The following is a 25,998-nucleotide window of genomic DNA, read 5'->3' as shown; positions in this document are numbered from 1 at the left end:
CTGAGGAGAGCCTGGGACTGGATCCAGCCCCTCTGCTTAAGGGACCCCTCTGCTCTGTGGTTACCTAGAAACCTGATGGCCGCTTCTCGAATGGGATCCTGTGGGTCTTCCAGAAAGGCCATGGCCTGGCAGAGGAAGGTTTCTGCCCTCCCCTTGTAGCATGCCACCTAGGAGCCAGAAGAAGGGAGCACAAGGTTACTAAAGGCCTTTCCATCCTGCAGGCCAGGTTCCAGATCTGTGGAGTGTCCTGCTTTCAGCCCTCTTTCCTGTGCCAGGGGGATCACGCAGAGGGACTACAGCCAGGGCCAGGTGTGGTCCCGGGGCTGGGGCTCGGTGTGGGCACGGAGCCGGGCAATGGAGGGCTCCCTCACCAGACAGTCACAGCCTCGCCAAAGCTCCTTCTTCTGGACGAGAGCACTGAGCTGGCTCCACCTGAGGAATTCCAGAGCACTCCTGAGGGTGTCCCAACACACCTGCAAAACAAGAGGGGTCGGGGCGAGCCGGCAACAGTTACGGGAGCTGGAAGCCAGGGCCGTCCCTCGGCATATGCGGCTGCATAGGGGACCGCGAAATTTGGGGCACCAAATTGCCCTAAATTTCATGGTGCACCTAGGCGGCTGCATGCTGCACATGCAGCAGCACCAGCCCCAGCGACCCGCCCTATACCTCGGCCAGCCCCGCCGCGGGCTGCGCCCACTACAAAGGGCAGGGCCGTCCCTGGGGGGGCCTGGACAACTCCCTCCGCCCTGCCTCTTCCCCTTCCCCCCTGCTCCGTCCCCAGCCCGCCCCCATTCCACCTCTTCTCCGCAAGCCTCTTCCCCCAGCAACCCCACACTCACCGGCAGTGGCAGGAAGTGGAGCAACCCGGTCCCAGCCCGCTCTACTCCAAAGGATTGCCCCCCGCACTCACCGGCGGTGGGAAGCGGAGTGCCGCGGCTGGGAGCTGGCAGAGTAGAGCGGACTGGGGCCAGGCTGCTCCGCTTCCTGCTGCTGTCAGTGAGTGTTTGTGTGGGAGGGATCCCTTTCCCCAAAGCCCCTCCCTCGAGCGACACGGCTGGAGCCGGGGCGAGGGAAGCAGAGCGGGCTACTCCCAGTTCTCCGCTAATCCCCCAGGCCTCTCTGGGCCTGTGGGCCCCCCAAAAGTGGCCCCACACAGCTCCTGCCTCCCAGACCCTGGTGGGGGGGAGGGGGAGGCCTGGGACCCCACACAGCCCCATTGCGGGGGGGCTGGATAGGGCACCCGAATGGCTAGGGACGGCCTGGCTGAAAGCCACTAGCCTAGTTACCGGAGGCCGTGTGTGCGGAATGGTTCCCGGCCCGCGGCTGCTCGCGGAAGGGCGGAGGTGTGGCTAAGGCAATGGCTGGAGACCTGACTCAATTCCCAGCTCTTCCTGCAGGAACTCAGGCAAGTTGCTTCGGCCCAGGGCTACAAAGGGATTTAGGTGCCTAATGCCCATGGGCATTCAATACTTCTGAGGCGCTAGGCCTCACGCTGTGCCTTAGTTCCCCACCTCCTGGGGGGTAGGAGGGTGAATTCATTACTGCTGGGGGCATTTGGCTCCCAAGTGATGGGGGCCATGAGAGCGAGCGTGTGCACAGGCACCTGGGGCGGGGCGGAGGGAGGGCTTGGGCATGTCATGGCTAGTAAGAGCTGTCCGGGCTGCTTGGCCAAGGGTACATTGGGTCTTGGGCACCATCCGGAGGCTGGGTAGCTCTGCTCCGGGTAGGGACCATGGCCAGGGTTGTGCTCTTCCCACCAGCACAGCCAGGGGAATGTGCAGAGGCCAGTGGCTGTAGGAGAGGTGAGCTGACCCCTCCGCTCACCCATTCTCTCAGCCTGGCTGCAGGGGGGGAGTGTTGGCCTCAGAAGAGGCAGGGAAGACTCAGCAGTTGGGTGGGGCGCCATGGTCATGGCGCTACTGGACTCAACGTTCAAGTGATTTTGAGCACCTGATTGTCACAGCACTGAGCACCTGCCCTCTGCCGGCCAGACCCTTGAAAGGGGGGTGTCACATGTTGGCCCCCCCCAACAAATTACTGGTCACTCTGTAACGATCTCAGCTGCAGGCTCCAGCTCGTGGCCTCACCTGGGACACATTGGGACGCTCATCATGCAGCAGGAGGAGCAGCGGGACCAGGCTCCGGAGGACGTGCTCCTTCATCTTCCTCCTGCTGGGCCCCCTTACAAGCTCCAGCAGGTGTTTAAAGAGGGTGATGGAGAGCACCCGGAGTTTGCTGGACTCCTGCAAGAGAGGATGTGGGGAGGAGACGCTGTGACGGTCGTGCTCACTCAGCGGGGTGAGCGCTCACTGTGACAGAGATGTCTGCCCTGCAGGGGGTATTGCTAACTCACCCCCAGTCATACAGGCAGAGCTGGGGGCCAGAGTCTCATGAGCATAGCACCACTGAAGGCAAAAGAGATGCAGGTTTCCACCAGCTGAGGGGCTGGCCTGGTATCTTCTTGGCCAGAAAACCTGTTCTGTTCCCCCCGGGCCCCACAGGGTTTTGGTTTAAAGGCTCACCCCAGGGCGAGATCCTGCATCTTCGGTCTGGGCTGCCCTGTCCCTTCGGTCAGCTGGGGATCCAGGAGACCCTGGGAACAGCTTTAGCTGGGCCTGTGCCACTGCTAAATAAAGAGTGGCCGGGTCCCAGCAGAGTTGGGGAGGGCTGAGGGTAGAATTTAGCGTTGTGAGAGCTGGGGAGGTGGGTGGTCCCTCCAGGAGCCCCCACTGGGGCATTACCCCTGGAAGACAGTAATGGATGGGTCCCTTTCTCCCGCCCACTTTGCTGGCTCTCGCCGTGCAGTGGGGGACTGAACATCAGTCTGGTGAACACGCTGGCGGGGGCTCGTTTGTGGTTCCAAAAGGCCTGGGGAGAACTAGCCCCTCCTTTGATGCTGCCCTGCCATGAGAACAAAGGGGAGAGGAAAGGGCGGTAGCTGCAGAACCTACAGATGGAGCCGTTTCCTTATGGAGCTGACAGGCCAGCTCTGGGATTCCTGGCCAGGGAGGGGAGGAGCAGGATTTTCACCAGGGTACCATCACTTGTTACCCTGGAAGCCAGCAGGAGCATTGCGGCACCCTGTGCTGCAGAGGCCCCCTCGCTGCATGCAGGCTCAGGAATGCATGTCCTTCCCTCAAGGGGAGCCTCGTCCCCAGGCTGCCCTGATCCTTGTCAGCAGGCCTGCAGGACACCAGGGTTCCCACCCTTACTGCCATGTGCTCTGATGGAGAATGGGCTAGCAGAAGAAGGCGGGAATGGGTTCATGTCATTTACGACAATGCTTTTTCTGGCTAGGGCCATAGCATAGGTCCCGCTAGCCCACCCGCCAGCCCCCATTCATACGTCTGTGGCTTAAAGGGTCTCCCGCGGGCCGCCAGGCCTTACATCATGAAGGAAAGGCAGGAGTTTCTCAGCCAATTGCACAGCCACGGGGCTGGCGCTCTGCCTGTCCATGCCAGCGAGGATGTCTCTCAGCACCGTGATGGCATTGGAGATGATGTCCCTGTCTGCCTCGTGTAGCCGCTCCACGACGACTGGGAGTTGGCGCTGGAGTTTCCATATCTGTGTGAAAGGAGGAGCTGCTTTACGAAACACCCTCCGGTGACCCAACAAGACATTTCCAAAACAACGTCTGCCTCCCCTGCAGACAGAGCCACGGGAACTAGGAGTGCAGGGCGTGCTGCAGCACTCCAAGGTTTTACGTGGGGCTCTGCTCCTGGCCCCACACACAAGGTCCCAGCTGCCGGCCCTGCGCCAACTCCCAGCTGTGGCCCCAGCCTCGGCCCCCTTGCCCCATCCCTCTCCCGCCCCCCTGGAGCCATGGCCCTGCTCCTGACCCCAGCTCTAGGGGTGGTGGGGTGTGTGCACAGGTGTAAGGGGGTGCTCAGCACCTACACTATCAAAAGTCTTCTAGCGCCCCGCCTCCAGATGACATGTTAGAGCCTCAAAGCCCTTGCACAGCCCCAGCTAGGATCGCAGGCAGCGGGGCCGGCTACCTGCAACATAAGCAGCTGCTTCCTTGTACCCCCGATCTCAGGGGGTGGTATTTATTAGCAGGTATCATCTGTGGAAACTTCTCTGCACAACACCTTGACCCCAAACAAATCAAGTGTATTCTTCTTATAAGGGTTAGAATAGCACCTCCAGCGCCTATCTGCAATCAGGGCGTGTGCTGGGGCCTTTCCAGGCACAGAAAGAGACATTCCCTGGCCTAGAGCTTACAGGCTAGACACACAAAGGAAGGATTTCTATCCCCATTGTACAGACATGGAACTCAGGCACAGAGAGGCGACGTGACTCACCCATGGTCACCCAGGGAGTCTGGCAGAGCCCGAAACTGAACTTGGGTTCTCCTGAGTCCCGGGCCTTACAGCCCAGCCTCGGCGAGGGAGCCGATTTTGTACACGAGTTGTAGGCTTGGTCTGTTACTAAAAGCCAGATTCAATCATTTCTGTATTTGGCTTTTGAACTGTTGAAAGACAGCCCCACAAAACCTCAACCGGGATCAGGGGGAAAAGTGTCCAATACAGGCTTACCGATTCCGGAAGGAAAAATAAAACACAAGCAAGTGAAAACCAGGCTGAGGACATGGAACAATGGGAATGGTGGATAACAAAGAGAATTACAGTCATGCCCTCTCCATGTCTGATCGATTCATCGTCCGGCTTTAATAAACTGGACTGACCTGCTATTCTCAGGGGAAGTAAATTATCGTTAGGGAGAGTTGCCTTCAGATTGTCTCCTCTTTGACCAGGCTGCCAGATCTGTGTATTTAAGTCCCAAGGGTTTTCTCTGCCTTCACTATACTGTGTCTATCACACTTGGTATGAGGTCTGAGCAGCAAAAGGCCCTTCTCGAGCTCTTCAGAGGAGCGAGTGCTGCGGGACAGAGCTGTGACGTCAACAGTTAAAACCTACGGGGCTCAAAAAGGGGATTCGTAGGAAAAAATGGTTCCAATTGAAGCAAAATGGCTCTGTCCGGGGGTCCCGGATCACTGGTGTCACCAGCAATCCCTGGAGCTCTAGAGTCCACAGCTCTGCTGCTACTCTAGTGCTAGGGTTCTTTGGATCACACACCCAGAGACGCACCCTGCAGGAGCCAGGTCCTGCCCTGCAGAACAACAGACAAAAGCCAGGCAGGGACTTGCCCAAGGTCACCCAGCAGGTCAGTGGCAGAGCCAGGACTAGAAACCAGGGCTCCTGACTCCAGGCCACGGCCAGGTCCCCTGGGAAGCTTTCAATGACCCCAGCCCTGCATCAGCTCCCTGATGAAGGAGTTGCCAAGACTTTGAAGGAAAGAGCTCAAATTCAGAGGGATCATGGTAAATTGGAGGACTGGGCTATAGACAACAAAATGAAACTCACCCAAGACAAAAGTGAGGTGCTACATTTAGAGAAGAAAAAGAAAATGCACAGAAACAGAATGGGGGATAACCGGTTGTACTGCTGAGAAGGATCTGGGAGCTGTGGTGGATCAGAGCCTCAGCATGAGTCAGCAAAGCGATGCTGTTGCAAAAAAAAAAAAAAAAGCAAATGCAATTTTAGGTTGCATTAGCAGAGGTATAGCCTGCAAGTCATGGGAGGTGATAGCACCACTCTACTCAGTGCTGGTTAGGCCTCAGCTGGAGTACGGTGTCCAGTTTTGGTCACCAATGTCTACAAAAGATGTGGAGAAACTGTAATGGATCCAGAGGCGAGTGACAAAGATGATCAGAGGGATGGAACACAAGCCATACGAGCAAAGATTGAAGGAACTGGCTATGTTTAGTTTGGAAAAGAGGAGATTAAGGGGGGACGTGCTAATGGTCTTCAGATTCTTCGAAGGCTGCCAAAAAAAAGATGGCGAAAAGTTGTTCTCTCTTGCCACAGAGGGCAGGACAAGAGGGGATGGGTTCAAAAGACAGCACTGCAGATTTAGATTAAATCTCAGGAAAACCTTCCTAACTGTAAGAAGAGTAGGACAATGGGACAGACGACTAGGGAGCTTGTGGAAGCCCCTTTGCTGGAGGTTTATAGAAGGAGGCTGGAGCCATCTATCTCGGCTGGGATAGACACAACAAATCCTGCATCTTGGCAGGGGGCTGGACAATCTGACCTTGCGATCCCTTCTCACCCTGCGGTTCTATGAGAGCTGTCCCAGAGCACCAGGAGAGGGTTTTGGAGTGTTCTGCCTCGACTATAGCGCTGGCTAGAGTCACGCTCTCTCTCTTCGGCCCAATGGCGATACCCAGTGGGAGACTGAGAGACACCCTGAGGCCATGGAGGGGAAACACGGCGCTCCTTCCCTTGCTGCAGGGGCTGGAACTTACGGCCAAGGGGGCGACGCCAACCTCTTGCTGAGAGATGTCGTGATGAGGGTGCAGCGGTCGCTCCTGCAGCGTGTTGAGCAGCTCCCGTAGGACCTTTCCTGCGGTCTTGGGGTGGGATGTCAGCACCCTCCACATCTCCACAGCAACGCTGCAAAGGGAGAGAGCCGATTTCACCTGGCCAGAGCCCCGCCAGCCTCCTGCACCCACCGCCACCCGCACCCTGCTGGGTCTCCCGTCACCGGCCGGCCCTTTGTTGCCCTCCTGCTGCAGCAAGGGCCCCCACTGCCTGGGGCAGGCTGCATGGGGGCCGGGTCTGAGTGTCAGCCCCGGGGGAGGCCGAGGGCTGCCATCTGGGGTTTTGCAGGCTGGCCTGTCTCCACGGAATGTCAGCCTGCAAAACCCTCCAGAAGAAGCAGAAGCTCTGCAGGGAGCAGGAGGTCTCTGGAAGGTTCTGCACGCTCCTGACCCTGGCAGCGGGACCAGTCCGGGGGACCTGGAGTGCTAGCGGCAGCAGCCCCAGCCCCGTACCTGTCCCATGACAGCGAGCAGCCCAGCAGGGTTGTGACCACCTCCTCGCTGTACTGGTGGCCCAGCACGACAAGGGCCTTGAGCAGCTGCTGCTGGGCCAGCGGCTCGCTGATGGAGTTCAGGTTGTGGTATATGCTCATCACAGCCTCCGACACCTGGAAGAGAAATGGGGAGATGGGGGCTTTGGCTTCCTCGCGCTGGTATTGATCTGGGGTGCCAGGGAGCTGCCGTACCTGAGAGCCATCTGCCCTCCCACATCCTCTTCTCCAGCTCCAGGCCTAGAACACAGGGCCAATTCCCGGCCTATCGATTCATAGACTGCGAGACCACAAGTGGCCATGGAGATCACCTAGACTGACCCCCCGCATTGCACAGGACCTGCCCCCCAGTAATGCCGAGCGCCCAGAGACAGAGTCTCCCACGGATGGCCTCCCCCAGCAGGCTGTTCTCACTGCAGCTCTTACCCTCTCCAAGCTTGGGCTGGGGACCCACAGGATCACATGCAGCATGTGCCTGGCCGCCACCGAGTCATGGACGCTGGTGTCTCTCATGCCCTCGATAGCAGTGAGGAGGAAGTCCATGCGCTCGGATGGGTTGAAGTACTTCCCAAACATCTGAAAGAAACCTGCCAGTGAAACCCCTTTTGCTGCCCAGTGCGGTTCCAGTCGGACCGAGCAGCCAGGAGTGCAGGCAAAGCCTGCTCTGCCGGGACAGGGCTGGGTTACTGCACCTGGGATGCACAGTACCCAGCCAGCAATCAGGAGCTGTCGTACATGGCAGAGGCCGGCGTGGCAGTGCACGGGGGCACAATACTGCACAGCACGGATACAGGGGCTGGCACTGGTGCGTGGACGCAATGATGACTTGGAGAGCATTAATCTCTGGGGAAGCTCCCACCACACCTGACAAGGAGCTGGGATCAGGTTTGGATGAGACCCAGTGCATCTTGGGATGTGGCACGGAAGGAGGCATATTGGCCCGCCATAGTAGAAGCCTTGCCAGCAGATCGAGGGAAGTGATTATTCCCCTCTATTCGGCACTGGTGAGGTCACATCTGGCCCCCCACAAGAGAAAGGATGTGGACAAATCGGAGAGAGTCCAGCAGAGGGTAACGAAAATGATTAGGGGGCTGAAGCTCATGAATTATGAGGAGAGACTGAGGGAAGTGGGCTTATTTAGTCTGCAGAAGAGAAGAGTGAGGGGGGATTTGATAGCAGCCTTCAACTCCCTGCTGGGGTCGGGGGCCGGGGGGGCGGGTTCCATAGATGCTGGAGCTCGGCTGTTCTCAGTGGTGGCAGGTGACAGAACAAACATCAATGGTCTCAAGTTGCAGTGGGGGAGGTCCAGGTTGGATATGAGGAAACACTATTTCACTAGGAGGGTGGTGAAGCACTGGAAAGGGTTACCTAAGGAGGTGGGGAATCTCCATCCTTCGAGATTTTTAAGGTCAGGCTTGACAAAGCCCTGGCTGGGATGATTTAGTTGGGGTTGGTCCTGCTATGAGAAGGGGGTTGGATTAGATACCTCCTGAGGTCTATGATTCTGTGAGGTGGAGTGGGCCATAGGCAGGGCTCCGGCCCAGCTGGATGGGGTCAGTCACACGCCTGGGTCTGTCCCTTCCCCCTGACTCCTAGGGTGTTAATTTCTCTCTCCTGAGAACTCTGGGCACAACAATCCCAGGAAGCATTGAAAGTAGTTACCATGGCGATATTGCTGGTGTTGGTGAACCAGGTGACCCAGAAGGTGTTCTCCGCTCGCCACTCCCTGAAGACCTGCAGATACTCTGCACTCTGCTTTGCCAGCGTGGTGCCTGAACCAGGGAGGGGAAACAGACAGCAGGCAATAGAAATCAGAGGTTAGCTTTGGAAACGGGAGTTTTGCAAGGACGTTTACAGACAAGTACATCTAAGAAACATACTGTAAATTCAGGCCAATAAACTCCCCCCACCCCCGAACAAAACTAAACAAACTAACCCCCCTGGAAGAGTCAAAATAAACCAGGCAGAAGTGCAGCAGCAGTGTGAGGCTCTCCAGTGGATTGCACTGAATGCAGCATGTAGGATTACCAGCCCTGTGGGCAGGTAGCACATCTGGGCATTTGGCCCAAGGAGCTACTGCCCTCGGAGACCAGGAGGCCAGAGGATCTGAACTGGTGGAGCCAAGGGAGACAGCGAGGTACATAGAGGAGACTTTTAGGGATGCAGTAGAGTGGTCCCACCCCCAGTCTGACAGCCTCTGTGCTGCTGAGGAGGGTGAAAGTTTCTGGGAAGGAGAACATCGAGCTGGAGCAGAGGGAGATGATCCCATAGTTGGGACCCACCTGCCAGATGAAGTCAGGATATCCTCTCACACTGAGGCTGCCCCTCCTGAGGCGGGAAGCCCAGTTACAAAGAAAAGCCAGGTAATAGTAATGGGGGATTCAATCAATAGACATATAAGCAGTTGGGTTTGTGATGAGTGGGAGAACCGCATGGTAAATTGCCTGCCTGGTGCAAAGGTTGCAGCTCTCACGAGACATCCAAACAAACTTCTGTGCAGTGCTGTGGTATGTTTAATGCTAATGTTTAAATCGGCCTCTGTACGAGATAGCGAATGTGACAGTGAATTTTATAAAAGTCTCCAGATGTGATCCCTGGCAAGCCTGACTTCAGCACCAGGCAAATTGTTGAAATGATAGGAAAGAAGAGAATTATCAGACACATAGGTGAACACAATTTGTTGGGGCAGAGTCAACATGGCTTTTGTAAAGGGAAGTCATGCCTCACCAATCCAACCAAAGTAAGCTGTCATGGGATAAGAGGGAAGGTTCTCTCACGGGTCAGTGGTTAAAAGATAGGAAGCAAACAAGAGGGATAAATGGTCAGTTTTCACAGTGGAGAGAGGTAAAGAGCGGGGCACCCCAAGGATCTGTGTTGACACCAGTGTAGTTCAACATAGTCATCAGTGATCCAGAAAAAGGGGTAACCAGTGAGGTAGCAAAATTTGCAGATGATACAAAATGACTCAAGATAGTTAAATCCAAAGCAGACTGCGAAGAGCTACAAAGGGATCTCACAAAACTGGGGGACTGGGCAACAAAATGGCAGATGACATTCAATATTGATAAATGCAAACTGGACACCACAATCCCAACTATACATGCACAATTATGGGGTTTAAATTACCACTCAAGAAAGAGATTTTGGAGTCATCGTAAAGAGTTCTCGGAAAACATCCACTCACCGTGCAGTGGCAGTTAAAAAAGCCAGCAGAATGTTGGGAACCATTAGGAAAGGGATAGATAATAAACCCGAAAAATGTCAGAATGCCTCGATACAAATCCAATGTGCGCGCCCACACCTTGAATACCGCGTGTAGTTCTGGTCGCCCCATCTCAAAACAGATATACCAGAATTGTAAAAGGTGCAGAGAAGGGCGACAAAAATGATTAGGGGTATGGAAGAGCTTCCATTTGAGGAAAGATTAAAAAGACTGGGGGCAAGTCTACACTTAAACCACTCTATCGCCATAGCTGCACCGGCGCTGTAGCGTTGAAGAGAAGATGGTCCTCTGCCAACAAGCTCTGAATCCACCTCCCGGAGAGGCGCTAGCTATGTCAGTGGGAGGGGTGCTTCTGCCAACAGGGGTGTGGATTTTTCACAGCCCTGAGCAATGGAGTGATAACAATATAGGTCTGCAGTGTAGACCTGGGACCATTTAGTTTAGAACAGAGCTGACTAAGGGGGGAGATGACAGAGGTCTATAAAATCATGACTGGTGTGGAGAAAGTGAATAGGGAAGTGTTATTTACCCCTGCACATAACACGGGAACTAGGGGTCACTTTCTGAAATTAATAGGCAGCAAGTTAAAAGCAAAGAAAAGAAGGTATCTCTGCACACAATGCACAGGCAACCTGTGGAAATTGTTGCCGTGGGATGTTGTGAAGCCTAAAAGGATAATTGGGTTCAAGATAATTAGGCCATGCAACCCCAGACTCTGCATGTCCCTAAACCTCTGACTACCAGAAGCTGGGACTGGATGAGAGGGGATGGATCACTCCAAATTTCCCTTTTCAGTTCATTCTCTCTGAAGCATGAGGCACTGGCCGTTATCAGAAGACCCAATACTGGGCTAGATGAACTGAGCTGAGTCAGTATGTCCATTCTTATGTGAGTTATGAAGAGTAGAATATGGACAGGGGAAGCTAAAGACATCAGGGGAAACTCTATGGCTTGAAGGACTATGGATACTAAGGAGGTTTTTTCAAAAAGTGTATTAGGAACAAAAGAAATCCTAGCAATGGTGTAGGCTCATTACTAGATGGAGACTGTTTAAAAGGATGTAGAAAAGGCAGAAGTGTTCAATAAATATGTTTCCCATGTTTGGAAACCCCATGTCAATGTATTTAGGAAGGACAAGGGTCTCCAGTGCTCTTACGTTTTTGCCACAGCAGGAAGGCGTAGAGGTGGTGAAGTCCCTCCATAGCCGATCGGCAGATCTCCTGCTCCTGCTCAGCACAGAGCAGAGTGAGACAGCCCACCAGCTGGCCCAGGACTCTGAACTCCTCCAGTCCCTGACGGAGAGAGGGAGCAAGGGGAGTCACTCGCCCCTGCAGGCCCAGCGCAGCATGTCCCCCTGGCATTGCACTAGCAAGGGGCTAGAACCGGGCGAGGCAGAGCCCAGCGCAGAGAGACTGGGGACAATGAGAGCAGGAGGAACCATGGGGCCCATCACCAGGGACTGAGGGAAGCTAAGCAGGGACGGGAAGTCTGGGTAGCAAAGTCAGCAAACGTTGCCCTCAGGTGGGGACCTGGGTAAGGAATGAACTAATGTCCAGTCTCCATCTCAAGGGCAAGCTCCTAATCCCAGCCCCTTCTCCCATCCCCCTCCCTCCACTGACCTCAGGTCCAGGAGCGTGAGGTCACCTTGGACTCCTCTTCTCTGCATTCCGCCTCTCTCACTCCATCCTGGAGCTCCCCACAGCCCCCACTTTCTGCGCCGCACCCAGCCTGCCGGCTCTCTCCTGCCGGTTCTCTCCTGCAGCCTCCCCCTCTAGCCTCCCCCTCCTGCCAGACCTTCCCTTGCCCCTCCTGCAGCCCCTGCGCTCGCTCCCTGCTCTTCCCCACGTCGTCGCACCAAGCCCCTTGCCCTCCTCTCCTGGGGTCTGCACGGCCTCCCCTGACCCACTCCCCATTGCTCTGGCTCCTTTGGCCCCTCCCATCCCTTTCACTGTGTCCCCTTCCACCTCCCTCCTTCTCTTCTGCTGCCCCAGCCTCTGGGGGCATATCATCCAAGCGCCCCCCTCCAGCTGCTGGAGGGGAGGCCCTGCCACAGGGGGGATGGAGCAGCTGGAGCAGCTCAATGGCCCTGAGCACCCAGAGCAGGGGGTGTTCATCTGGCAGCCTGGCAGGAGCTGATGCCAAAGCATCCCGGGGGCAACTGACAAAGGGGCTGAACAGACACCTGGGTTCAGAGGGTGCTCTCAGGGCGATCCTGTGTAAATCCGCTGACCCTGCGGAGCAGACTTTGGTCCTAGGGGAACAGCGGGGAGAGTCCTTGGAGATAGAATTATGGGGCTCCACCCAAGGCCCACTGGAGTCAGAGGACAGACCGTCCACATCAGGGCTCATTAGATTGGACTCCTACCGAGGATCTTGCTGAGTCACTATTCCAGGCCCGGGTTTTCCCTGCCAGGGAGCGCTGCACCGCGAGGCTGCTCAGTGCAGTTAGGAGACGGCCAGAGTCACAGGCTGCTCACCTTGAATTGGTGTTGACCAGAGATGAATTTGGTCAGCCAGGTGATTCTTCCCACTGCCCTCAGCCGCACATGCACCTCCTTGGATGCGGTCCAGGGGAGCAGGACCTGAGAGAAACAGATTGGGACAAATTGCGAAGGAGAAGTACCAAAAAATAGCACAAGCACACAGAGTGAAAATCAGAAAGGCTAAGGCAAAAATGAGTTCTAACTGGCAAGGGACATCTGAGTATCTGAATATCTGAATATACTGATACTGAGTATCTGAATATACTGAATATTCAGAATATTCAGTATCTGAATATTCAGTAGACTGAATATCTGCCGAGGACATTTCCCTCTTTTTGGAGCACAAACCACCCACAGAATCGACTTCCTGTGGCCCCAGAACTAGAACATTGTGGGAATCTAGCTCTGGGCTGTGGCCAGTATTGGTGGGGCCCATGGTGAACACAAATGAATCCCGGGCTCAGATGAGGCTCAGTGGAGAACACGGCAGATCCCGCACTCCTCCACTTCCGCCCCATGCAGACGTTTTTCAGATATAGCGGGGGCACTTGGTCCTCCAGCCCAAGAACCTTTTTATAGAACATACTCTGAGGAGCAGAAGTCCCATGCTTGGGATTAAATGGAGCCTTGGTCCCAGAGCCCCACCCCAGCTACAGGACTCGTCCCCTTCCTGCCCCCATGCCTCCACACCTCCACGATGTTTTGCAGCACCACAAAGTTGGGCTTCTCATCCTCACACACCAAGGCCTTCAGCAGCTCATCCATGGTGTTCAGAGTCTGTGTGCAGAGCAGAGGAGAAACCACAGCAAGTGGCGTTATCCAGCCAGGCCACGAACCAATGCCCTGGCGTGTGACACACCCCAGGCCACGACAGCCCCTGCTATTCCAGCTCACCCACTCACTTGTACCTGCAGGGGACCTACTGCAAACTCCTCCTGGCAACAGGACCCCACCCGCTTTTGCTGTCCCCAGGGAGGACACTGCACACAGTCTAACGCATTAGAAGAGTCAGGAAGGACTCCGCATTTGAGGGGGAGGGGAGATTTCCAGCCAAGCTTCACTTCCCCTGGCCTGTGTGCATCTCAAGCAGCCGATCTCAGGCCTGTGCCCCCAGCCATGCACTGGGGATGAATGTGCTTGGGAAGGGAGTGTCTGTTCCCCACTAACTGCCGGTGCCTGTGAAGGATAAATGCCTACTACTGCTACCCTATGAGGGAGTTACTCCTTTATCTGCGGCGGTGGGGCTTGTGCTTTGGTATTGCAGGTCCTGAGCTGAAGCGCTGCCAAGGAGCTGTGATCATTACACTCTTATGCCAGCGCCAGGTAACCCAGGGGGCAGGGACACAAGTGACTTGCAGGATTCCCCCTCGGTTTGGGGCAGCTCCTCATGGCTAGTTTGGGGCTTACGTTGTTGTATAGAGCAGCCTCCACGCCCTGGTTGGTCTCTGCTGGAGGCAGGGAGAAGGTGCTGGAAAAGCAGAGGTTGAGCAGGCTGGATAGCTCCATTCCCCACAGCAGTGGCTTCACTTTGCTAAGAGAAGAGACACGCGCGGATTGGAGGGCTGAGGCGAGACTGATGCACTGATGTTGGCCTCAGGCTCCCAGGACATGCTGGGCAGGCTTCTGGGAAGCTGAGAGCAGGGTGCCAGCGGCACTGAGAGAGAGCCCACCCATGGCGCAGGCTGTGCCACGAGCCAGGGCTCAGCCTGCCCAGCCTCTGAGCCACAGGGAGTCGCTGAGCTGCCGGTGTGATGCAGCTTGCACAGCTGGCGGCGACTCCGGTGGCGCCGCTCCAGCAGTGCCCAACTGCCCCTCTCCCCCCGGAGCCATCGCCTGCGGGTCCCAGAGGGGACCGGTCCAACCCCCTCGCTCCCTCCCCCACATCTTCACACGGCCACTTGGAGAGGTCGCCAGGCACCGAAGGATCCTCCACCACCAACCCATTGGTGCCAGCGCACATGCACCAGCACCATGGCCTGGTGCCACGTGCCCGGGGGAATCAGAAGACGGGGAGGAGCAGAGGGGGGAATGCCCTGGAGAACTGGCCATGCCAAGAGGCTGGCGTGTCTGGCTGCACACAGCACTAGCTGGGGCTGCTCGGGCAGGCCAGGTACCTCAGCTCCATGATGGCGAGCATCGCTTGCTGACGCACCCCGCTGGTCAGGGAGTCGACGGACTCAAGATCAATCAGCTCCTGGGGAGACAATGTGGGGAAGTGCCAGCCGGGCTCCGAGCTCCCGTAAGGCTCCGACTGGGGAGCAAAGCGCAGGGCCTGCAACACGTGGCCTCGGCAGACAGGTCGTCCTACTGTGGGCTTGACGGTGTGCAGGGCTCCAGCTGGGGAGCGCAGTGCAGGGCCTGTGGTCAGTGCCCCAGCATCACGCGCCAGTGCACTGCAAAGGCTCCATCAGCATTAGCACCCAGGGACTCCACCTGAGATCAGGCTCCTTGTGCCAGGTGCTGCACACACACAGTGAGAGCCAGTCCCTGCCCCAGAGAACTCACGAGCGAACTGGATGAGACAAGGCATGGGAGGGAAACTGAGGCACAGAGGGGGAAGTGATTTGCCCAAAGGTCTCACTGAGGAACTGAGCCCCAGCCCACTGGACCACCCACCAGCACACGCTGTCCCACGTTCAGGGAAGGGAGGTAAGCTCCGGAAAGCTTTCTGCAGCGCCGCAGAGCAAAGACTTTCCAAATCTACGGAGCAGATTTGTTGCTAGTTCCCTAGTGGGCACTGACTGCGCAGTGTTGGGGCTCTGTGCAGGGAGACTGGTGTATACAGAGCGACCCGGTGACTTGGGAAGCTGCGTGCAAGGCAACAATCTACGTTTCAATACAGTGACATGTTCAGGACCAAAGAACGCAGGCCACACTCACAGCATGGGGGGCTCTAACCTGGGAAGCGGTGACTCTGGAAAAGACTTGGCAGGCATGGTAATCAGTTGACCAGGAGCGCCCAGTGCGAGGCTGGGGCCAAAAGGGCTTATGCCATCCTGGGCTGTACAAACAGGGCAATCTCCAGTTGTTAGAGAGGTTATTTTCCCTCTGTATTTGGCACTGGTGCGACCTCTGCTGGGATCCTCTGTCCAGGTCTGGTGCCCACAATTCAAGGAGAATGTTGATAAATTGGAGAGGGGTCAGAGAAGAGCCACAAGAGTGACTGAAGGACTGGGAAACATGCCTTATAGTGAGAGACTCCAGAAATCAATCAGTTCAGCTTCACAAAGAGAAGGTTACAGGGTGCCTTGATGACAGTCTGTAAGTACCTACACAGGGAGCAAATGCTTGATAATGGGCTCTTCAGGCTAACAGACAAACATCCAACACGATCCAGCGATTGGCAGTTGAAGGTAGACAAATCTGCAGAGCTCTCCAGGCCAATCATTAAACCCGCCAAGTAACATAGCCCGAGTGTGCGTTTTACTCACCTTTATCTTCTCCACAAGGAGGGCTTTGCCGAGAAAAGCTGCCAGGTTTCTCTCTGGGTGCCTCGTGAGGGCGGCCCTGCTGATGGTGATAACACGATCGAAGAATTCAAGTTTCTTGGCCTCCTCCTATGCCCCGCAGAGATTAGACAAAAACAGGAAACTTAGCGTGGAAAGGAGCTGCCAGTGGGAGAGATGTCAGAAAGCTTCCCCCCAGCGCTGCTCAGGCTTTGATATGCCGAAGGCCAGAAGGCCATTCATCTCCCAACAGGAGTGACTATGCGGGGAGGGCAGGGCAGCTCTGTGTGAAACCAGACCAGAGAGGGAGCAGATCTCAAGGGGTAGGTGTCCAAAGAGGAACTGCAACATGGGGGCGAAGCAGCCAGACAGTCTTACTGGGGGGCTTGATAGAGTGGGAGGAACATCTGGGTGTGACACCCTGACACCCCAATATTCACCACTGTCATATAATTAGGATATGTTTGGTACCAAGTATGTCTTGTAAGATATCAGTCTAAAAGTCTTTATCTGCTAGACATTAATGTCTCATTGGATTGCATGTGCTATCGTTGGATGTGACGTTCTGAAGTTCAGCTGTGTATGTGTTCCTGAAAAACACTGTGAGGTTCAAAACAGCCTTTCAGGTAGAACAGCAAAAAAGCCAAACACTGGCTCCTGGAGGAAATGCACAAGCATTAGGGCTACCCCAGGAACTGCGTGCAATAGAAACCTCCCTGAGATAACGCGACACAACGGGACCTGTTGGACCCAGGTCACAGCAAAAGAGTTTTCCAGCAGGTGGGAAGAGAAGATAAAAGGGGAACAATGACGTCGCGGGCGGGGACGGGACGGGACCTCAGACTCCCTGCAATAAGATACCTGGAAACACCTGAGAGACAAAGATTGAACCATGAGAAGTGATGGTCCCAGGCTAGAGAGAGAGATTCCTAGCCTGTGCAAGAAAACCTGGGAAATCCAAGCTGCAAAACCAAGGCAGCTTCTGCCTTAAGAATCTGCCAACCTGTTTATCACTCAGGGAGAATTTGCTAATGTATATCCTATCTATCTGGTGTGTAAAGCTTCGTTTGTGTGTTTTCTTTATTTACTACGGTAATCTGCTTTGTTCTGTTTGCTATCTCTTATAACCGCTTAAAATCTACCTCTTGTAGTTAATCATCTTGTTTCTTGTTTACACCACAACCCAGTTTGTAGTATAAATTAGTAAGTGGGAGGAGGGGCAAAGAGTTGTTCATACCTCTCTCCACATCGAGGGAGGGGGCGAATGTCATAAAACCTTTGGGTCTGTACTCCAAAGGAGGTGGGCACCAGAGTACTGGGACAAGGCCCTTCAGCTGAGTCTTCCCAGAGCTGATCTCAGTGTCTGTGTCTTTCTGCAGCTGGGTGTGGCCCTGCCTGTGTGTATGGCTGGAAGAGGCTTGTGAGCCGAGCCCAACAAGACAAGATAATGGGGGCCCAGGCTGGCAGAACAGGTGGGCGCAGTGATAAGCCAGTACATCAGGTGGCACCTCAAAGGGGGGCAACCCATCACGCCGGGGACTGGCCAAATCCAGTGGGCACAAGTGGGCAAGGGGCATGGTGGGTGCCTTTTGTAACTCAAGACAGGATGTTTTTAAGATGCTGTAGTTTAAACAGGAATTATTTGGGGGCAGGTCTCTGGCCTGTGTTATACAGGAGGTCACAGTGGTCCCGTCTGGCCTTAGAATCCATGCCTCATCCGGAGAAGGACGGATGGTGCATGTGGACAGGGCAGTAGCTGAGAGATCAGAGGAGGGCTCTTGGTACCTGTTCATTGCCCTTGAGAAAGGCTTTGATGTAGTCTAGGGTCTCTTTCTCCTGCGAGTCTGGCCCCATAAAGCAGGAGGCATTCCCCCGTGATGGTGAATCTGATCAAAGACAGAGCAGTGGTAATACCTGAGGCTGCCAAGCTGCAGGCTGGGTGAGAGAGATCTTAGCAGAAACCCTTGCCCCCCGCTCTCACCCCAGCAGGGTAGCAGCCCCGATGCACAACAAGGTCTGGCACAGCCATCCCTGGTTTCCCCAACTCTTTGCTGCTCAGCCCAGCAAAGATCCGGTCAGAGCCCTGGTTCCCAGCGGCCACCCCACTTCCCCGCCACACCCAGCATGCAGGCTGAGCCTAGGGACTTGGGGAGCGCCACACCTGGAAGGAGGCATGATGTCAGGCTATGAGTGGTGTCCCCGCTCTCCGGGCCATTGCTGGAGGGGGCAGAGGGACTGGCAGTGAATTGGTCTGCTCCCAGCTGCGGGAGAGGGAGGAGCTACCCAGTCTGCACAGGATACGGGGACCCAGGGCCTCCCCGTTCTGCTTCCTCTGACTGCCTCTCCTGCCATCCACAGCCACGGGGTGTAACCTGGGCAAGCCCTGGGCTCCCATCAACAACCCCGCCACCCAAATGCCCTGTGCTGTGCCATGCGTCACCCCCCTGCAAAGGAGCCAGCAGATGGGGCTGCAACATCAGGGGGCATCTCATGCTTTGGCCGGCGCCCTGCAATCCTAGGCTGAACAACCCACCGTGCACAGAGCATCCCCTTCGACCATTGGAAAATATCTTCCGACCCTGCAGTGTGATGGATGGGGGTGAGCAATTCAGTCAGTCTCCACCTGATGCTTCTGCTGCCGCCCCTAATGCCCCGATCAGATGTAGGGGCTGCAGCTGCTGCCAGCAGGAGGGGCCATTCCCCCCTGCCTGGGTTTTCCTGTCTCTCCATCTCATGGCAGTCCAGAGTTGTACAAAGGTGATGGAGTCTTCTCGCGCCACTGACACCCTGGTCTTGCAACCCCAACCCCCAGAGGGGCCAAGCCCCACCGCAATGCAGGGCCATGGCCTCTGCCATTTTTGCAGCCCCCTCCGCCCACCCAGGAGGCACCCACTCACCAGCATGGAAGGGCTGAGGCACACACAGCTCCTGCTGCTGCTGTGGGTTCTTCTGTGGACTCTTCCCTGGAGGAGGTCTCGTCTCCTCCCAGGCAAGGATGGGCTTCAAGGGGACCTTGCGGACTGCCTCAGCCATCCTGCAAGAAGCCAGGACAAGGCATTGCTTGTGAGGGGTGAGAGGCGACTGCCCCGTTAAGCATCAGGGCCAGTCCACGTACGGCCATTCCACCAGCGCCTACAGCTGCCAGCTGAGATCAGGGCCCTGGTGCCCCAGGTGCTGCAGACAATCCCTGGGCCGTAGGGCTCAGACTCTAACTAGCCAAGGCAGCCAGCAGGGAAACAAGCCAGTGGATGGCCTCAAAGTCACCCAGTCAGTCAGCAGTACAGGCAGGATTAGAACCCAGGTCTCCAGACTCCCAGGCCCATCCCACAGGCCAAACGGCCTCCCCCGGCTCACTCCCGCCTCTCCTTCTGCTGGTTCACAAACTGCCCAGCAGACAGGCTGCATCCAACCACTCAGGATTCTTCCTGCCCAGGGAAATTACCCTGATCCCTTCCCCCAGGAATATTGGGGCTGTGGCAGGTCCCAGGTGGGGGAGGCAAGCGGGGTGGGGGAGCGGGGGGCGGGTTGGTGAGCAGCAGGAGTTGCTCTGACACCACCGTGAAGGGGAAGGAGCAGAAGGCGGGAGAGCGGCAGGCAGGCAGGCTGTGCCGGGGCAGAGCTTTGTGGCGAATTCGCAGCTCCTCTCTCCAAGGCCTGTGTGGGAGCAGCCGCTGCAGAGAATCCCAGGCCTGATTCCCCCCACGCTGGGTCTCCTGAATGGCCCCTGCCCTGGGGGGCTCCATTCCTCACCCAGTGTCTCCTGCTGACTCGCCAGCAGCTGCACGGCAGGCATCCTAAGGCACCTCTAGTCCTCTCCAGAGCTCAGGGGGACTGTCCTGGCATCGGACTGTCCTGGTGAATGGAACAATGGCTCCAGGCAGTCGGAGAATGCCTGTTCCCCTGGCAAACTCAGTGCCATTCCCTCTGGAAGTGATGGTGTCAGCGAAGGTGCTGGAGGTGGTCAGGCCTCGTGGTTGGAGCTGGACTCAGGAGGCCAGGGCGTGGGTGGAGCAAGGCTGGAGCGAGAGCAGGGCTGGAGTAGGACGAGGGGCAGGGCCACCAGCTACCTCCAGGTCTGGGCACTTACCTGGCCCCCCATGCCAGTGGCTGAGCACACACGTCTTGTGGTATTTAGGCTCTCAACCCCTCCGCAGAGCAAGGACCTGCTCTCCCTCATCTGATCTCACACAGAAGACTTACAGAGGAGCGGGGAACTGAACACAGCTCTCCTGGGTCCCAGCCCAATGCCTCATCTAATAACCTGTGCCACCTTCCCGTGCCGTGCCACCAGCCCTGCCAAACCCTCCTCCTTGTTTCCGTCCCCTCCGGGCTCGACTGGTGCGACCCCTTCTGTTGAGCCGCCCCGGGCTCCCTCCTGTGCGCATGCTGCTGCCCACTTCCTCACTGGCACCAGGCTAGATGGCCGGCACCGGGGCACTTGGCAGATGTGCGCCGCCCAGCCAGGAGCTCGGGGAAGGCTCGGTGTGGTTGGCGATGCAATGGAAAAGCAGAGGTGGGCACTAGAAGATTCTCCTACCTGGAGTCAGGAGTGGGCAGAAGCCTGCGTGTAAATGGGCCACCCACTTTCTGCTGCCAATGGCGGAGCTGGAACTGCTGGCTCAGCGTTCCCCAGCGGCACGTGCCAGCTCTCGGTCTGCCAGAGCCAAGCCTGGCAGTGAGGGGATGAGGCTGTGCCAGCCAGCAGGGGCGTGTCACAATGGGCAGGCCAGTCACAGACCAGCCAATGTGTGGCTCCCCAGCCATGGGATGCCCCAGCCCAGACTTGCTCTGGCCTCGCCAAGGCTTTAGAGCCTGTCCTTCCTCACCGGGGTTATGGGAGGGACCTTCCGCTCCCCACAGTCACAGACGTTAGGCCGGAAGGGACCGCTGGTCTCCTGCAGACCCCAGGCCAGAGCCCCTCTCTGCGTCCATGCTATTGGAGCCAGGGGGTCTCTGGATCCCCGAGTGGGAGAATCAGTTCCATCCCGGTTCCTCCTTCTCGTAACAGTGCAGAAAGGGATTCATGAACTCTCCCCACCCATAGCTCCCAGCCCACAGGGGAGGCTCTTTCCACTTTCCCAAGCTGCCGGGTGCTTTGGCCCTGGGGTGTAAAATGGTCCCATCTCTGCTTCCTCTCCCACCGCTGCAACGACGCAGAAGCTGCTTTAATAGCAGCCCCCCCCCCCACCCAACTGAGTCTCAGATCTTGCTAACGCTCAGTGCCATGACAGCCCCAGGAGATGATTGCTGTGGCATGTGATGAAGTGGGATTGTTCTTAATGTTTCCTCTGAATAGTGTGGGGGTGCCTCAGTTTCCCCTATGCAGTTCTTAAGTCTCTAGGTGGTGGGGTAAGGGTGTATGATCATTGCAGAGCCCTAGAGGGCAGGTATGTGCAGGGGTCTGGACACAGAGAATGGCCGACACCCTGTTTCCTGGGTGCTGATGGCCTGGCCCTTCCCCCCTGCAAGGTGAGAGCTAAAAGGGTTGGAGAACAAAGGAATCAGGTGACCTCCTGGCCCAGGAAAGGGACAAAGCCCAGAGGAGGAGGGGCTGGAGAGAGTTTCAGTTGAGGCTGCCTGGGAACATGGAGTGAAGTACAGACTTGGTTGTCTGGCTCACTACCTCCCAAAATGGACTCAGCTGAGGGGTCCTGTTCTCTGCACCTACGTGCTCTGTGTTAGACCATGTTCCTGTCGTCTAATAAACCTTCTGTTTTACTGGCTGGCTGAGAGTCACGTTTGACGGCGGAGTTGGGGTGCAGGACTCTCTGGCTTCCCCAGGAGCCTGCCTGGGCGGACTCGCTGTGGGAAGCTCACGGAGGGGCAGAGGATGCTGAATGCTCCAAGGTCAGACCCAGGAAGGTGGAAGCCGTGTGAGCTGTTTGCCCTGCAGACAGGCTGCTCACAGAAAGGAGACTTCCCCAGAGTCCTGACTGACTTCATAGGGAGCAGTTCCAGAGCATTGCCCGGGGACTCCATGACACGGGGGTCTCGGCCCAGGGGGAGGCAATGACTCCTAGAAGAAGGGAGAGCAGCAGCACCGTAGATCAGGGAGGTCTGGCAATGCCAGTGGCTGCCTGGGGTCTGGCAGCCCAGGCACTCAGAGCAGATTGTCAAAGGCCAAACCCCTCTCACCACCGGCTCTGTAGCTCCCCCTTGCTTTCGGTCTGTCTTAGGCACCATCCTGGCCCTCATCCCCCTGGCATCCGAGCACTACCCAACCTCACTAGCATTTATTCTAACTGCCCCCTGCAGGGCAGGGCCTGGCTGCTACCCCCACTGTACAGACAGGGAACTACAGCACAGAGGGAAGAAGGGACTTGCTCGAAGACAAACAGAGCATCTGTGGCAGAGTTGGGAAATGAACATGGGTCTCCTGGGTTCAAGGATGGCACCTGCTCTTTCAACCTCCTGCCACCTTCGTCCCTGATTCAGTGGGAGCTGTGGGAGCTCTCTGGGGCACAGGAGCTGGCTGGTGCCCAGATGGAGCTACGTTGCCTATTGCACAGATCTCGCTCTTCCCGAACATTGAAAATGCTGCTCCAACCATACCAGGACCTGCCAGGATCCTTGCAGCTGGTCCGTGCTAAATTGTGAACTGTGCCCTGGCCTCAAAGAGTGGGGCAATGGGAGAGGGTGGGTCTGGCCCAAGGCCCTGCTGGATTGCGGCTCACGCGTACGGGGTCCCAGTGCTACAGAGCTCTGTGCCGGGGCAGCGCTTTGTGGGGGTTTCACAGCTCCTCTCTCCAAGGCCTGTGTGGGAGCAGCCGCTGCAGAGAATCCCAGGCCTGATTCCCCCCACGCTGGGTCTCCTGAATGGCCCCTGTCCTGGGGGGCTCCATTCCTCACCCAGTGTCTCCTGCTGACTCGCCAGCAGCTGCATGGCGGGCGTCCTAAGGCACCTCTAGTCCTCTCCGGAGTTCAGGGGGACTGGCCTGGCATCGGACTGTCCTGGTGAATGGAACAATGGCTCCAGGCAACCGGAGAATGCCTGTTCCCCTGGCAACCTCAGTGTCTGGGCACTTACCTGGCCCCATCATGCCAGTGGCTTAGCACACGGGTGTTGTGGTATTTAGGCTCTCAACGCCCCCTCCGCAGAGCAGGGACGTGCTCTCCCTCGTTATCTGAGGCCCAGAGCGACTCACCTGATATCACACACAAGACTTACAGAGGAGCGGGGAACTGAACACAGCTCTCCTGGGTCCCAGCCCAATGCCTCATCTAACCACCTGTGCCGCCTTCCCGTGCCGTGCCACCAGCCCTGCCAAACCCTCCTGCTTGTCTCCGTCCCCTCCGGGCTCGACTGGTGCGACCCCTTCTGTCGAGCCGCCCCAGTCTGCCTCCTGTGCGCATGCCGCTGCCCACTTCCTCACTGTCACCAGGCTAGATGGCCAGCACCGGGGCACTTGGCAGACGTGCGCCACCCAGCCAGGAGCTCGGGGAAGGCTTGGGGTGGTTGGCGATGCAATGGAAAAGCAGAGGTGGACACTAGAAGATTCTCCTACCTGGAGCCAGGAGTGGGCAGAAGCCTGCGTGTAAATGGGCCACCCACTTTCTGCTGCCAATGGCGGAGCTGGAACTGCTGGCTCAGTGTTCCCCAGCGGCACGTGCCAGCTCTCGGTCTGCCAGAGCCAAGCCTGGCAGTGAGGGGATGAGGCTGTGCCAGCCAGCAGGGGCGTGTCACAATGGGCAGGCAGACGAGTCACAGACCAGCCAGTTTGTGACTCCCCAGCCATGGAATGCCCCAGCCCAGACTTGCTCTGGCCTCGCCAAGGCTTTAGAGCCTGTCCTTCCCCACCGGGGTCATGGGAGGGACCTTCCGCTGTTATACCAATAAAATAAAAACCAGCAGGATCTCATTAAAGGGAAAAAGGCAAAATACCACATTTATTGTGAATACAGAAAGAATCATAGTAAGCAGTTAGTTATAGCTATAACATTCCATTCAATCTCATATTCATTTACACATTCATTCCTACAAACACACACACACAGGTTCTGCAAGGTTGTTATCATAGTTACCAGCCTTAGAGTTGCTCATGCCAAGCCACTGGCCAGGTGGCCTGGACATGAGGAGGGAGCAGGGCCTTGTCAGATGCTCATCTGATGCTCCTGGAAGTTGGTTTGCAGAATCAGACCCCAAAGTTCTCACTTTTTAGAGTCTATTTTTATTGGAATTTCTTCCTATGCCAGTCTGTGGGAATTGCTTCATCATGCTGTTGCTGAATCAATCAGCAGATAGCACATTCCTGACGGCTCCGTGCTGCTAGATGTTATCTTGTTCTTTGGTTCTCCCATTCTTGAGGCTGTTGGGTGGATTCCAGTCTGCCCTCCGGGGGTCCTCTGGTTCCATCCCGGTTCCTCCTTCTTGTAACAGTGCAGAACGGGGATTCATGAACTCTCCCCACCCCCAGCTCCCAGCCCACAGGGGAGGCTCTTTCCACTTTCCCAAGCTGCCGGGTGCTTTGGCCATGGGGTGTAAAATGGTCCCATCTCTGCTTCCTCTCCCATCGCTGCAACGACGCAGAAGCTGCTTTAATAGGAGATGCTGCCAGCTGCAGGGTGAGAGGGGGGAATGGCTGTGGGGAGACAGATGGGTCTCCCTCAGCTGCGGACGCTTCTATATGTGCTGTTGCCCTCCCCACACACCCTGCTGTGGGGCAGATTGGAGAGGGGCTGCTCAAGGACCGGCCTAGAACAGGACACCTCCTCCCAGTTCTGAACATAGGAGAAGCCCGGCCCACTGGACTCAGTGCCAGGGTCCCAGGGATGCCGATGGGCTGTGGGTCAGGGAATCAGGGTGAGATTCTCGAGAGCTCAGACCCAATGTGATCTCAGTGTGCTGAGCGCTGGGAGAATTAGGCCTGAACACAGTCACTCATAGGGTTGCCAGGCATCCGGTTTTCTCTTTCGAAAAGAGACCCTGGCGGCTCCGGTCAGCACTGCCAACTGGGCCGTTAAAAGTCTGGTTGGCGGCAGGGGGATGAGGAGGGGGCCTGCAGCAGCTCTCTCTGTGGAGCTCGGGGGCGGTGCGAGCCCCCGCTGGCAGGGGGTGGATCCCAGCGGAGGGGCTGGGAAAGGCATTCGGCTGCAGGCTGGGGCCGGAAGGGTTAACCCCCAGCAGCAGCCTCTGCGGTGGCCAGGGGTTCCCTGCAGAGCGGGCACTGTGGCCTTTAGGAAGTGTCTTCAGCCCCCTCCCTACCCGGCCCACTGCTCCCCAGCTCTTGGGAGCTGAGAGAGGAGGGGTCAGCCACCTGTCCTGGGTCCCACAACCTGCGCCCTGTGGGGCTACTGTGCTGGGTTCAACTCGGGACCATGCGGCCAGCAGGTAAGGGGCTGTGGGCAGGTCACTCTCCTCCCGGGGATGAATGGGCTGCGTGGAAGCATGGGGTAAAATTGGGCTGCTCTGCTTGGGAACTGGTCCGAACAGAGTCGGGCAGCAGCTGAGTGTGGAGGCCCCAGTCAGCAGCCGGGCTGTGGGGGAGAATGAAGGAGAGGGGTTGGGGGTCACTGCAAATGGCAGGAGGAGGGGGGGGGCCTGCATCAGCTCTCTCCCTAGAGCTGCTGTGATTTGCACTATGCTGGGGGAGCAGCGAGCCAGGGGCAGCAGTGGGGTGGGTGTGTCACTAGCGGGGAATTCTCTCCCCCCCCCCCCGCACTCCAGAGAACAGGAAAAACTTTTGTCCTCACCGAGCCAGGTGTCCAGGATTCATGGCTGTTAGAGCAGCCTCTGACACCCGGGAAATGCCAGGGCAGTGCTGGTGTGGCTGCTATTTAAGGGGCCACCTGACATCAATGCCTCCCAGACCCCCACAAACCACACCAGCCAGAGTCACCCAGAGCCTGCACTCCAAGCCCCCTCCCGGGCCCCAACCCCCTGCAACAACTCAGAGCCCCCTCACACACCCATACTCCCTCCTGGAGCCTGCACCCCACATTCCCTCCCACACCCGAATTCCTTCCAGGACTC

The sequence above is a fragment of the Natator depressus genome, chromosome 23 (genome assembly GCF_965152275.1).
Source record: "Natator depressus isolate rNatDep1 chromosome 23, rNatDep2.hap1, whole genome shotgun sequence".
In the NCBI taxonomy this organism is placed as follows: Eukaryota; Metazoa; Chordata; order Testudines; family Cheloniidae; genus Natator; species Natator depressus.
The sequence above is the reverse complement of the archived record's forward strand: the minus strand, read 5'-3'. Positions refer to the sequence as shown.